At 40.4% G+C, this 10,876-nt stretch overlaps 1 long non-coding RNA gene across 1 annotated transcript; it reads right to left on the bottom strand.

The window, feature by feature from the left end:
- Nucleotides 1-1,994: 1,994 nt before the first annotated feature.
- On the bottom strand, nucleotides 1,995-5,904 carry LOC119805032. Its single transcript, XR_005283863.1, has 4 exons — nucleotides 5,801-5,904; nucleotides 5,279-5,459; nucleotides 4,535-4,608; nucleotides 1,995-2,092 (listed from the first exon to the last, which is right to left on the bottom strand). It is a non-coding gene; the product is annotated as an uncharacterized LOC119805032 (long non-coding RNA).
- Nucleotides 5,905-10,876: the final 4,972 nt, after the last annotated feature.

Here is a 10,876-nt window from a genome sequence, read left to right as displayed (position 1 = left end):
ACTTCTTTCTCAAAGGACAATGAACGTAGATATGAAGTAGTTTCCTTTTTTAAAACATGTGTGTAGTATCACTAAAATCGTTGGGTTAGTTGCAATATTCATCGGTTATTTTCTTTAACTCCCAAACTCTTCTTGCAATGTGGAGAGGGTTAGGTGTAACAAATTCTTTTTTAAGGAAAGGAGGATAAAGAAGGGAATGGGGAGGGAAGGGGAAGTAAGGGGGCAAAGCAAAGGAAGAGAGATGGGAAGGAAAGGAAGAAAAGGGAAAGGGGGAAAGGGACAAGAGGAAAGAGAAGAGGAGGGGAGAGCTATATATTTATGTACCATTGAATAAAATTCCCTTGTCTAGAAATCGTTTGGGGTCAGGTTTGTACTGCTTCCTTTCCCCGTGTATTTCATATCAAATCAACTTCATTACTATTCATGAGAGTTACTATGTTGCCCATAGTTTCAACAGGAGTTGCTCCCACTTTGAGATGATTACAAAAGTCAAAATAGTACACAAAAATGAGCAAGTAAGAGGCCTCCACATTTTCCCCCAATGATACTGCCAAGTCTGTGATCCAAACCTCAGCATTTTCTTCCTTGCTGAATGCTAGCTACACATAAATGGTGAGAAGGACCACTTCTTCTTCTCCATTTTACTTACAAGCCTCCATAGCAGTGGCCCCACTCAGCAGAAACCTCAGCTTCCTTCATGAAACAGCTCTTAGCCCAGCCCCCCTCAAGCCTTTTAAAAACACTCATTTATCTTATTCTGCTAAAAAGAAAAAATAATAATCCCTGGACTTGAAGAGAGAATTTTTATTGAAATTTCTCTAGTAAAATTACTCACAAATGCAGGGAACCCCCGACACAGGCACCATCAGGGATGTCTCTCGGTCTTTCATTTGAAATAGCTTAAGGATTATTGATCTGTGCATTCACATATCACAAAATGGGAAACGAAGCTCAGAGAGAAATGATGACTTGTCAAAGGTAACCCACATCAAGACAATGGCTAAACAAAGACTGGAAGTGAGACCCGTGAATTTCAGCAGTGTGCGTGCATTGCTACAGACATCTTCTGAAGATTGCCTTTGCCCCTAAACTAAGGTGTTTTGCCATGCAGGATAAGCCAGTAAGTCCTTCCTATAGAGAGTGACTCTTCTAAGCAAAAAAAAAAAAAAAAATGGGGTGACAAGATAGTTCTTGTCATTTAGGTAGCTGGCTGATGCGTGGGAAGTTAGAGTGAAATTAGGTATCTCCAGAACAGAGGGAATGTATGGAATTTCTCTAGAGAAACTTCCCAAAATATATATCATGAAATGTTAGACTCTGGAGCTAGATATTGGAAATCCCTTTCTATAGTTCTGTATTAAACTTCATTCAGTGCAGCATTAGAATATTAAAGACTCAGAAAATTCTGTTTAAAAGCTGCTGCACATAAACAAACAATTCCAAAATTCACTTGCCCTCTGAGTCTATTTTTTTATTACCCTCCTTCTCCAGTCCTAAGTCTTATTTCTCAGGAAAAAAAATCTATTTGGTTCCTATTTGTGTACACAATAGCATTGGAATACACACAGTTTGATTTTTTTTCCACAAAACCCTGCGTGATATTTCACCAAAGGCAATGGACTAGTAGAACATCAATTAATTGGTAAACATTTATTAAACAAATTAAAATGCTGGACAATAGTAGGGAAGGCAGCAATCAAGTAAATATAATATGCTCTAGACTCTTACAATGTAACGGGGAATTTTGAGACTTTACCCTGGAAAAATTCACTGACAATTTAGGGGGATGTAGTGAGTGGCAGGAAATATAAGAGCACATACCTGGATCTAGTAAAGGAGTAAAGAAAAAGCATAGGTCGATGTTCCAAACCGCCCAGAGTGTTTGGAGTTTGATGGGGTCTGAACGTACGTGGAAGAATTGGGTGTGCGAAGAGAAACAGAAAGAATACTTTGAGAAAGGACAAAAAAAAAAAACAGAAAAAGAGAAAATGCAGGTCAGGTCAACGTGTGCTCCAAGGACAAGAGAGTGGATTTCTATGTCCTGCTTTCTTCTTGATGTCAAGATGCTTGTAGAAAAACTCTGGTGTTCTGGCTGCAGGAAGAGGAATGTGAAAGAAGACATTAATAATAAATCAAATTTCACATCCTTCTTGGTATCCCTTAATATATTTTTAATCCCATTGGGCACTCCATGGCATTCTCACAAGGTGTGTAGATAGAGATCCCAGATGGGTAGGCCCCGGAGCTGCACCTTTCTTACTCTGACGTCTCCTGAAGAAATGTTATAGTTCCCTCAGAGCCATAGAGTACCTTGAGAGAGCTTGAGGTTGCATAAACTTTGTATATAGGCAGCAGGCTATTTGCTCTGTCCTGGGCCTGGAGATGCTAGGCATGAGCCACACTTGGGGTATTTGACAAACTGACACTCTACCACACAGAGTGTCCAACTCAGCTTGTCAAATACACGGAGCGTGACACTGCAGAAGGCCAGTTCAGGAGCATCCACTGGGCAGCAAGCACATCCTAGAAGACGTGCACCTAGAAAGAGAAGGGATGTTGTGATGAAGTTAGACCCCAAGCCTCAGGCAAATGCAGAGGCTGACCTGACTGGCTGAAACACCAAAAGAGGGAGGAAAATAGGCCTAAGGTGCCACACCGAACAGAAGATCCTGAGTGTTTGTCAGGAGACTCTGTGACCCAAGCCATACTTAACTCTTGTTCAGCTGAAACAGGACAGTTTGCAGTTTGGTAGTCATCCTACCTTCCTAATTTTAAAAGCCTCAAAGGCAACATCCTTGTTCCTTCCCTCTATCCACTTCCTTCATGCTGTGTTCTCAGCATGACTTTGAGTTTTAAAAATGGTCTTGAGTTCTAGCCCTGTCATTAGCTAGTGGACAGCTTAGATAAGTGATTTTATGTCCCTCCCGCCTAGTTTTTTACAGCCACAAGAATGTGCAGGAAGTCACTGTGAGAGCATTGATAAGGCATATAAAGACATTCATTTAGTATGTGTTATGTAGCAAATGCTCAAAACTTGTGGTTATTCCCAGTTATGATAGTACATGTCTGAATACCAGCTTTCTTAGAGGCAGGAGAACTTCAGGTTTGAGGCCATCCTAAGCCATGTAATATGACCCTATCTTATATAAAAAAGAAAAGAAAAAGAAGCCTAGAGATAAAACTCTGTGGAAGAGCGTTTGGCTTGCATGTCTAAAACTCTGTATTTGATTCCTTGTACAGAAAAAGGTGACTAAAATGTGCTTTTAAAGTTAAAATAAATAAATGAAATAAATATCAGCATGAAAAAAATGATTGACAATTTGTTTAGCAAAATTGAAGCAGTAATTTCTTGGGGCCTTAGCCAGATGTTGCATAAATAGTTACAAGCGAATACTATTAAAATTCCCTTTTAAGTCACCTGGCTTTCCCGACTCAAGATTAAAAATGAGAAAAGGAAGTTTGGGGAAAGTCATATAGAGTTTGGGTGTTATATCATATGTCATCTCATTGTATCCCTCAGCTTTCCTCAGCATCGCATTTTCCTGTCTTATATCCCCCTGCAAAAAGGGGGAAGAACAGCAACAAAGAGCAAAACAGGACAGTGGATTTTGCGGGGCATCATTAAGCTGTTTGAACTCACAGCCACCGGGACAGTAAGGAAACTGCTAGAAGAGTGACACCTGGAACTTGAGATTGTCTTTTGCATCACACAAATCCTGTTGTTCAAAATGCCAACTTGCCATTATCGAATTTTGTCCTGCCCAGAACTAAATGTAGATTTGAAAAAAAAAAGTATATAGCCTATATTAAGCACTGGCACAAAAAGTGGCAAACATCCCAAGATTACTAGGAAAGGAAAACTTCCCTGAATGCTATTTCAGCAAAAATATGCTGTTTTTTTCTAAAATCTTAGATGAATATAAGAGGTTAACACATTGTTCCAATTTGATGACTTAAAAGCTAAAAATCAAAATTGTCTTTTCTACTCCCTAACTTTTCTCTCAATCTTCAAATCCACCTTATGTCTCCCAAAAGTGCGACTTTCTAACACGGCAGCTGTCATGGCCACCACATGTGGAAAGAATCAGACAAAATTAGATACTGATCCTAGCCAATCACAGCTGGGATAAAGCCTTTCTTAAGCTTCAATTTGTCTTCTCTAGAGATGTGGACAGAGAAGTCTTACATGTCAAGGTGGTTGAAAGTTGTCTGGTGATATTTCTATAGCTTCTTATGAAGGTGCTTAAGAGACCTTGCTTCAGACTTTGGAGCTAGTAAAATCCAAGGAAACTGATTAAAAGAGCTTGTATTTACAGGGGCAAGGAAAAGGGTAACGGACAGTTGTTGCTGCTTCCTGTCATCCTCTTCACTGCCTGTCACCTGCTGTAAGAAGAGTTGGACACTCCAGAGATATCCATAGCCTCCTGAATGCCCTATCTGACCCCATACACCCCAGGAAGCCTGGAAGAGAGGTATGAGAGGGGCTAAAGAGTCGGCACTCAGAATAAAAAATATTATTATAAATACTTTTTACCAGTATTGATGGAAGGAGTCGTCATTAAGCTGGATGTAGGCCAGTTTCATTTTCACTTTTGATGCTTATTGCACCTGTTCAAAGGAGTACACAGAAGAAAAGCTAGTTCAGTTGAAAAAGGTTAGTCAGACCCATAGAATGAAGAGATAGATGACTACATGTGGTGGTAATTGAAGGATTCCTAAACTCTTCTATTTGTTATGATCTGATTTGAAATAGCATCATTCATCCCCATGAGAACACAACGTCCTCGATGGGCTAGCTCCAGAAAGCTGTTCCCAAAGAGACCAATAGATCGGTTGTCACCAAACAAATTGGAGGGCATAATCTTGGTAAAAGGGGCATGAGGTTTTATCCAAAGATCTCTAAGTGTCCAGAATAAGCCATATAACAGGAAGTACATTAGTGAAGAAGAAGTACTCAGGGTCATGCCGAAATACCCAGATTTCTTCCAGTAGAAGAAGAGCCACCTGCCTCAATTGCAAGGCACCTCTACTTTCTGGTGTCTCAGTCCCACAGCAGGGCATAAAAGCCCTGGCTTGTGATTAGAGTGAGCTGTGCTGTAGGCTCTGTGCGTGGCCTTGGGCAATTACCTTCTTCCTTCTCCCTAGACCTCTGGTCCTTTCTTACATATTTGTTCTCTTTCTACTCTCAAACTTCCTTCTCTGTGACTTTTCAGTTCTAACATTGGAGTAGCGGAGTATAAAAGTAGAAGAGGGAGAAACCTTCATCTCTTGGTCATACCTTTCATAACAACACCAGTTTTCCAGCGTGTGTTCAGCACTGCCTAGAGGTTTACATTCGAGCATCGGTCCCATCCCCCTTCTCAGTGGAGGGCTTTGAAATAAGAGACACGGGGACTAAGACATTAAACAGCACTCCGGAGTTCATTGTCTTCCTCTTCTTTGAAAAAGAGGTTCCAAGCCTGAGCGCCAGAATGCAGAAACAACTTGCTCAAAGAAAAGTGATAGATAAAGGACAAACTGAAAAATGCTATTCATAACTCCTAACTCCTGGCTCTGAAGAACATTTAACTTCTACATGACTATCTTCTAAGCCCTATCATTTTTTTAGGAATTATCATGTCCCCTCTTTCAGCTACCACAAACTCCAGGATAGAAAGCCAATAGAAAACTTCTCCTGCCTTATCTTTAACCTCCATCCCTAACTCTGATCTGAGAAGCAGTTAGGCATAGCCAAACCATTGTAAGCTGTTGTGGACACTGTCGCAGCATGGAAATCTAAGAGAATAAATGGATACTATACCTGTCATCAAAGTTGTGCCTTTGCCTTGGATGGGATATAGGTGCCGAACCGAACTATAGCGATCAGGGAAAGCTGAGCTTTATGTTGTGAGCAGGCAGGTCACATGTTCGGAAGGACTCTGTATCATGAAGAGGAAACAGAAATGAGGAAGATAAAGTTGAGGCTAACCAACGGAAATCTGGGTACAACATGACAAAACAGAACTATTGTGAAAGGCACTGCTAGTGCAGCAATAGCCCCTACTGCTCTGTCTCCACCCATTCTCAAGCAGCCTCCAAAGACACTCACTGACTTCCCATGCTTCGGAGTGGGAAAGCAGGAAGTTATAAGCTGCCTTTGGGCTCTGCCTATGAGGCAAAGAGGTCCCGAGAGCAACTGAGGGAATCCTCAAATATCAGAGCTATGATAATATCTAATGAAAATCCATTGTCAAAATTTGAAATTGGAAGCAAATTTGTATCAAAACTGAAATATGGTACCACACCATTCCACTGAAACAATGTTAATCTCCTCCTGTGAGAATGCCTTCTCATCCTGGAATACCGCTTTTCCTTCTTTTGTGACAGACAGAAGCAGTTCTACGACTTACAAGGAGTAGTACAAAATAAATGTGACAGTTTCACCTCCACCCCCTTCTAAAGACAAGCGAGTTCTCTTTTGGGTATGACTCTCCTTCCCATAATTTTAGAGCCCAAACAATAGAAAAATTTAAAGAAACTAGCAAATAGAGAATGTAGATCCTTTTGGCTCTTTGCCTCCAGAAATGGCAGAACCTACTTGCTCCATCTTCATAGAAGCACACCTTTGTGGGAGTCGGAGTGGTTGCTTTAGCAGGCCTGAAGCCCCAGGCCTCTGTGGATACAACATAAAGGACAGGTCTCCTGAGAAACCAGCACCTACTGCGCCATCTCGCAGATCATATCAGTCAGTATTTCTCCACTGTGGAAGCAAGTGAGCTCCAAATCAGGAGTGAACCTCACCACCACCTGGAAAGTCTTCCCAGCGTGCAGCTTGATCTGAACTTCAGCCATGGCTTCAGGTATTCAGGTGTGCGGTGCTAGTACATTGTTCCCTCCCTGTGAGACTCAGAGAGTCTGCTTTCTTACCAGGGATACAACAGGTGAGGCAAGCCATAGTCTGACCAAGTTACCGCAGAGAATATACTGGTAACTCTCTGCCACACACTATAGATAAAACAGCTTGTCTAAGCAAACAACACTCGGAAATAAGGGTGAAGGCTGAATTTGCATTCAGTTACTGCTCCCGATGCTAGGATGTTTTAAACTGTATTTTATTAATCACAACGAAGGAGAAAAAGTAGCGAAAATAAAATAAAAGATAATGCTATATCTTTAAAATCAATGTGACCTCCAGGATGAGAAGGGTAACTGAAGAGTTTGGGAAGGCAATGAATTATATGCTCAAGCCTATAATATATGTATGCAGTCCCTGGGAAGTCTACATTCACAACTAGGAAGATGATCGATTCTCATTTAGGACCTTCCACCTTAAATTCTAATGACACAGAGGATGAAGGATGGAGACAGATCTTGTGATGTTTTCAAGATCTACTTAAAATAAGTTTCAGATTGCACCCTTCAGTCTAACTAGTGGAAATAAGGCCCTAGCCAATAGTCAAGCTTTTGTAAATAATCTCTTCCTGCCATATAAATTTTTTTAAGTTTGGACTCAAGCAAAAAGACCATAGCCTGAGAATTAAAAGTGTGAGGAGCATAGTCTCAACTCTGTTCCTTCTCTAAACAGCATAGTTGGGAGTTGTTGCTTTCAGCCTCTCTGACTCAAACACTCCATAGTTCCCTGATCCTCTTTATTTACTGTGTGTTTTCCTGTGATTACAGGGTCTAAGGCTGTGACTATAGCCTAAAATAGGGACCCATTCACATTAACACTATTTTTCAAATACCTTCCTTCCACCATAATAATAATAATAAATAATAATGATAACTTAGATCCTGAGAACAGTGTATCCAGATTTTACTTCTAGAAAGATTTAGTGACTGTTTCTTTTGAGTTTCTAACTAAAGCTTGGAGTAGGAGCAAGGCAGTAAGCCCTTCTCTAAGAAGGGACTATGTTCTCTCAACTAACTCTGAAAAAAATTACATTCAGTAACACTCCTTTTGCATGCACTCAGTTAAGGTATTCTAGTGGCTATTTTGTTTTCTTTTTTGTATGTGATATTGGGGATTAAGCTCATGGCTTCTCGTGTGCTAGACAGGGGCTCAAACTGTTTGAGCTACATTCCCAACCATCCCCCGCTGGCTTTTACACAAGGTACTTCTGGAGATAATGGCTTCATTAAAGGAATAACTAATGGTGTCCATCTTTAGCACCATAGATGGAAACTATTAAGGGCCAGAAAGGTTTTTTATTTAAAAAATGTCATCTATGACGAGAATATGAAGTAGAACAAAGGGTACTGAACGCTTGAGAGTTCCTCTTTATCCCACAAGCACAGAACATGTTGGTAAGAGCCCAGCTTTCAATAACAGCACAGAGGGACTGTTTATATTTATTTTTTGATATAAAGTTTTCCTTTAAACCCCAGGCTTTCAGGACCCTTTTCAGACTAACCCCAAACTCAGAATAAAGCCATCTCCCTGCCTCAGCCATCCAAGTGCTAGGATTCTGTGCTATGTGTCACCACATCCAGCAAGCAGGGCCCCTTATATATAGTATGCCTGTAGTCCATGCAGTTTTTCAGTGCAATGGAAAGTCAAACGGATTTCCCATTTGAGGTGCTATCGTTCATGACTGTGTTTGGAAAGAAAGGAAGATGAGGAAAAAGAAAAAAAATGAGAATTTGCAGACTGTGATGAGAACCCCTTCTGTAATATGTTCAGTGTTAGATGACAAAGAACCCTGAGACAGAGTCCTTCAACTCAGCTCTGACTATAGGACCCTACATAACTATATGACCCTACATAATCATGTACTAGCTGAACCTCAATCTTCACATCCGATTCCCGGAGTCTCAGACTACAGCAAAGAGGAAAACAGAAATGTATCAAAGAAACTGTGTTACTCTATAGGATGTGACAAATATTTGATAAAGGTGTAAAGTGACATCAGATGTATAGATTAAGATACACAGTCCTCCCAGGATGACATACAAAGGGTTAGACAAGTTAGAAAGATTCTCAGAAGAGTAAGGTTTTAAGTTGTCTTAAAAGATAGATAAAAAATGATGCTGGCCGTCACTAGAGAGTCTTCTTTGATAACCTTGAGCAAAATCAGTAGCTGTCCAACTGCTCTTATGCATCCATTTTTAGTAGAAACCCAAAGTAAGGACTATTTCTAGGCCTTCGCTGTCTTCTCAAGGCAACAGGTCAAATGTTTCCCCCAGGACTATCAAGTGAGTAAATAAATGACCAAGTGCAGAAGAAAATGAGGAAGACCTCCTGGCCTCAACTCTCCAAGAGCCTTAGCTTATTTCCCTCTAAGTGGGAGCCAGGAAAATACCTTTTTACTTTGAGTACATTTCCTTGGTCATCCACCTCCACCTCTTTCGGGAAACCTCTGAAAGAAAGAGTAGAAAGACAATTGCAAAGTTATGGCCACTTCCTGTGCAAGAGATGGCTGATGTCCACACACCCACCCCTACCTTGATAGTTGCTCTGCACAGAATTGCACTGGGCTTCCTGTGAGAGGAAGCCTACAGGCTGATGCAATGTGTAAGGCACACTGAGCTCAGACTTAAAAAACTCCTTTACACATGATTCTGGGGACAGGCTTTTCACTATGGGCCATACACAGCCAGTAATATCAACGAAATAAATTTCAGCATTTAACTCAACAACAACAGCTGAAATATATTCAATAAAGTGTGTCAAACATTTACTGCCTTCAAAGCTCTGCATTTGGTACCAAGGGAAAACATAAATATATACCAATAAAAACAGGCAATAATTTGCTAGAAATAAAGTGTGGCCACCACGTGTTAATAACCACACTTTTTTTGGGACAGAGTAGCCCTGGCTGTTCTGAAACTGGCTCTATAGACAAGGTTAGCCTTGAACTTAGATATCTGCCTGCTTCTGACTCCTGAGTGTTGGCGTGCACCACCATTGCATGCTAAGTGCTTGTCTAGCACACCTGATACTCTCGGTTCCAGCCACAGCACCAAAACGGGAAAAGTGCAGTGATAGGAGAGGACATGGCTACCTTGTGTGAACAGAAGAGCTACCGATACCTATAGATGTATTAGAATAATGAGGTAAATCATTGGATCTGCCAAGAGATTTGTTTTGAACTGTAATCACAATAGTAAATATTTTTGTGAGCTCACTGTGAGGCACTGTTTCAATTGTTTTATGTATTTTTTAAAATATTAGTCCAATGCAATCCTTAATACAGCCTACTGAGAGAGCTATAGTAATCACCCTTTTAAAGTGTATTATTTGTTTGAGAATTTCCTGCAGTATATTTTGATCATACCCATTTCCTTCTTGGAGCTTTGCTAGAGCTTACCTTTGCCTAGCTTCTTTTTTTTTTGCATTTTTTTTAACAAAGCAGCAGAGGCAGGAGTAGCTGCTGTTTTTTTTAAAATTTTTTTATTTATTATGTATATAGTGTTCTGGGCACCAGATCTCATTATAGATGGGTGTGAGCCATCATGTGGTTGCTGGGAATTGAACTCAGGACCTCCGGAACAACAGTCAGTTCTCTTAACCTCTGAGCCATCTCTCCAACCCTTGCCTAGCTTCTTAACAGGACAAAATAAATGAAGCAAATAAAATAAGATTTCAAGTTCAGTAGTTATAGTTTGGTGTTAGAGGAGTTACCTAGCATATGCAAAGCCCAGAGTTCAATGCTCAACACTGTTAACAAAAGGGGTCCAGAGAATTGTTTAAAAATAGAAAAACAAATTAACTATACTTTTCTCTTCCTATACTTTGCTCTTGGTCAGAGAACTAGCCAAATAGTCTTATCAGCTTGTTACAGAGGTCCACCAAGGGTCTTTATCAGGGAAGGAAGGAGCAACCAACATGCAATGACCTATTGCAAATATTTGGAAGTGACAAATACATTTCTTTTTTAATATAGCATTTTCAATT

Source organism: Arvicola amphibius, chromosome X (assembly GCF_903992535.2).
Source record: "Arvicola amphibius chromosome X, mArvAmp1.2, whole genome shotgun sequence".
NCBI lineage: Eukaryota > Metazoa > Chordata > Mammalia > Rodentia > Cricetidae > Arvicola > Arvicola amphibius.
This window is presented reverse-complemented; position numbering and strand designations above follow the sequence as displayed.